Genomic DNA, 4,482 nt, shown 5'->3' with positions numbered 1-4,482 from the left:
CTCCCCCCTGCCAGAATCCCCCCCCCCCCCACGTTTCTAATTTTGTGGCTAGAGTCATACTTTCTATAGAACAAACTTCGTCAGGATAGGCAACCGAAATTAATAATTCATGTACCGTGGGGAGAACAAGTATTTGATACACTGACGATTTTGCAGGTTTTCCTACTTACAAAGCATGTAGAGGTCTGTAATTTTTATCATAGGTACACTTCAACTGTGAGAGACGGAATCTAAAACAATAATCCAGAAAATCACATTGTATGATTTTTAAGTAATTAATTTGCATTTTATTGCATGACATAATTATTTGATATAGCAGAACTTAATATTTGGTACAGAAACCTTTCTTTGCAATTACAGAGATCATACGTTTCCTGTAGTTCTTGACCAGGTTTGCACACACTGCAGCAGGGATTTTGGCCCACTCCTCCATACAGACCTTCTCCAGATCCTTCAGGTTTCGGGACTTTCAGCTCCCTCCAAAGATTTTCTATTGGGTTCAGGTCTGGCGACTAGCTAGGCCACTCCAGGACCTTGAGATGCTTCTTACGGAGCCACTCCTTAGTTGCCCTGGCTGTGTGTTTCGGGTCTTTGTCATGCTGGAAGACCCAGCCACGACCCATCTTCAATGCTCTTACTGAGGGAAGGAGGTTGTTGGCCAAGATCTCGCGATACATGGCCCCATCCATCCTCCCCTCAATACGGTGCAGTTGTCCTGTCCCCTTTGCAGAAAAGCATCCCCAAAGAATGATGTTTCCACCTCCATGCTTCACGGTTGGGATGGTGTTCTACTCATCCTTCTTCTTCTTCCAAACACGGCGAGTGGAGTTTAGACCAAAAAGCTATATTTGTCTCATCAGACCACATGACCTTCTCCCATTCCTCCTCTGGATCATCCAGATGGTCATTGGCAAACTTCAGACGGGCCTGGACATGCGCTGGCTTGAGCAGGGGGACCTTGCGTGCGCTGCAGGATTTTAATCCATGACGGCGTAGTGTGTTACTAATGGTTTTCTTTGAGACTGTGGTCCCAGCTCTCTTCAGGTCATTGACCAGGTCCTGCCGTGTAGTTCTGGGCTGATCCCTCACCTTCCTCATGATCATTGATGCCCCACGAGGTGAGATCTTGCATGGAGCCCCAGACCGAGGGTGATTGACCGTCATCTTGAACTTCTTCCGTTTTCTAATAATTGCGCCAACAGTTGTTGCCTTCTCACCAAGCTGCTTGCCTATTATCCTGTAGCCCATCCCAGCCTTGTGCAGGTCTACAATTTTATCCCTGATGTCCTTACACAGCTCCCTGGTCTTGGCCATTGTGGAGAGGTTGGAGTCTGTTTGATTGAGTGTGTGGACAGGTGTCTTTTATACAGGTAACGAGTTCAAAGAGGTGCAGTTAATACAGGTAATGAGTGGAGAACAGGAGGGCTTCTTAAAGAAAAACGAACAGATCTGTGAGAGCCGGAATTCTTACTGGTTGGTAGGTCATCAAATACTTGTCATGCAATAAAATGCAAATTAATTACTTAAAAATCATACAATGTGATTCTCTGGATTTTTGTTTTAGATTCCGTCTCTCACAGTTGAAGTGTACCTATGATAAAAATTACAGACCTCTACATGCTTTGTAAGTAGGAAAACCAGCAAAATCGTCAGTGTATCAAATACTTGTTCTCCCCACTGTATGTGTGTTAAACAGAGAGAGTAAAATGTTGGCAAGCAATAAACATTTCAGAACTATGGCTGAATTATCCTTACACTTTAAATAATACTAGTCGATTAAGACATGGGAGAAATGACGAATTTTGGAAAAGAAATGTATTTATAGACTAATACAAATCAGTAGCGGATTTAGGTACGGGCGACATCTTGCCAGGGGCCCCCGGGTCAACGCATTCACGGGTCATTATGGAGGAGTTTTGGTTCCTGACAAACCGAATAACCTGCAGTCTCCTTCTGAGCATTAATGCCTCGTTCAAAACAACTGGAAACTCAGAAAAAACGAGCTCCGACTGGGGGAAAAAAAACGGTTAAACGTTCAACCAACTTGACTTCCCAACCTGAGGATCACTGACATCATGATTTGACCTCGTATTTTTCAGAGTTCCCAGTTCTCTTAAAAGCACCATAAAACTCATGGTACCCTTCCCCAGCTCATATCGTTGTGAAGCTGGATTCAGTGCTCTCGACTGCATTAAAACGACATTTCAATCCAGGTTGGATGTGACAGCAGAGATAAGGTGCGCAGTCGGCCACGCCCCCTGACGCGCCATGCATCAAGCACATCCACCTCATTAGTGGGGGTGAGAAAGGACATGTTAGACTGCAATTGATTGTCATAGCCCCACATTAAAAGTATGCGATGGTGAAATAGCCTACCGTTAGAACCTTCATAGGCATGTGCTTCTATCTTCAACTGTTGACCTTACCTCGAGTTGAGTTCCACATCCCCCTCCTGGTCCTAGTTGCACAGGAACTGGCCTGCCTTAATCAGGAACTGAAACTGAACTGTTGCTCTTTACCTCCTTCCTTAGAAATATTGATATTCAGCAATAACATGTTTGAACAAACTTCCTGTACTTCCCCTTGTCTCTCTATTCACCCCTACATATAAATGTATTATAATCAATAAGTTCTAATATGGTAACAGGAATAAGTATATTTCAAGTTAGAACCCAAGTCAATTTATTAAATCCCAACATTTATGGCAACTGCAGATAGACACTAAGGCAGGGGTGTCAAATCAACCTTGGAGGGCTTAGTGTCTGTAGGTTTTTGGTTGTTCCTTTCAATTAAGCCCTACACAACTAGGTGTGGGGAGTTCCTTAATTCATTAATCAAAAAGAAGGAAGGAGCAAAAACCTGCAAACACTCGGCGCTCCGTGGAATGAGTTTGACACCTGTGATTTAAGGCAACAAACATTTCAAGCACAAGTCAGAAAAGTCTACCATAATTCTAGACTGATGCTTTTCTTTCTGTAATTTAAAAAACACGTACACTAAAGATAACTTTTTAAAAAATATGGCAGAAACATTAAAAGTAGTACTTGCATTATATTACACATTTGTATAAATAGTACTTTGAGAAAGTGTATCTTAACACAATGTGAATGTAAAAAAAATAAAAAATACTTACCATCAAATTCCATCTAAAAGTAAAGTGGAATGTACAGCGAGGTTCAAAATATTTGGACAGTAGCATTTCAGAGACCCACTAAATCCTAGAGGGACTGATTCAAGTGGAAGTGTTCAGAAACATTCTAATTTACATATGTGACTCAAATGACACAATACATTATTCACCATTAATTTATATTGGGCACAAAATAATCTGAAACACACCAGAACAAACTGCAAATGCATCCAGCAAGTTTGTAGTCCCAAGCTTGATGTAGTCATTGCATGCTAGGAATATGGGACCAAATATTGAACGTTTGACTACTTTAATACACAAGTTGATTTGTCCCCATACTTTTAATTTCCTAAATTGGGGGGGGGGGGGGGGGACTAGGTACAAAAATGGTTCATCTGATATGGATCAAAATACCCACAAATTAAATCTGACAGTCTGCACTTTAACCCCATAGACATTGTCAAAGTGCTGGAGTACAGAGCCAAAACAACAAAATTGTCACTGTCCAAATACTATTGGACCTCACTATGTCAAGTTCATGGCTCATATCCTCATCAACAGACAAAATACAGTATTGAGGATACGGAGCCACTTTGAAACATTTCACTTACATTAAACTGAATCAAAACCAATAGGCTCAAGTAAAAGGAAGCTAAATTGTAACCATGTGTGTAAAGAAATCATTCATGCTCTGATAAATGTCTGACGACTGAAAGCGCAGCCTAAAGAAATTGGAAATTGTGTATTGATCCTGAGTGTGCGGAGATCCATTTTCCAACTTCACAAACAGGTGCTCGTGCTCCTATACTGATCAAATTGATACTGGCACCTTACTACCAACTGTGCTTTGTCAATAAAATCCCTAAGGCTCAAACTGTTGTTTATAAGTTAGATGTGTTGCCAAACCTGCAACCCACCTCTTGTGTTTTCCCACACCACTTATGTTTAACATCCCATACTTGGTTACTTACAGATAAGGCTCATGATATGGGGCGGTAAAGAACTCTTAAGGACTGGAATATTCCCTTCCACCACAGGTTGGGCGGAAAAGTATAGTTCCATTGATTGTGTTTCAAAGTGAATATCATGAGCCTTATCTGTAAGCAACCAAGTACAGTGGTGTGGAAAAACACCTTAGGTGGGTTGCAGGTTTGAACATTTGAGGCAACGTCTTGGCAACACATATCTCCTCACTTATAAACAACAGTTTGAGCCTTAGGGATTTTACTGACAAGCAGTTTTTCACCTCTCTGGAATATAGCATAAAAAATGAAATGTAACCCAACGTGGCTACATTCATATTATTTAAAATAGAGAACATCTGAAAGCAGAGGATCTTTTAAAACTAGTAA

This window comes from Salvelinus alpinus, chromosome 3, assembly GCF_045679555.1.
Source record: "Salvelinus alpinus chromosome 3, SLU_Salpinus.1, whole genome shotgun sequence".
Taxonomy (NCBI): domain Eukaryota; kingdom Metazoa; phylum Chordata; class Actinopteri; order Salmoniformes; family Salmonidae; genus Salvelinus; species Salvelinus alpinus.
Note: the sequence above shows the minus strand (reverse complement) of the source record.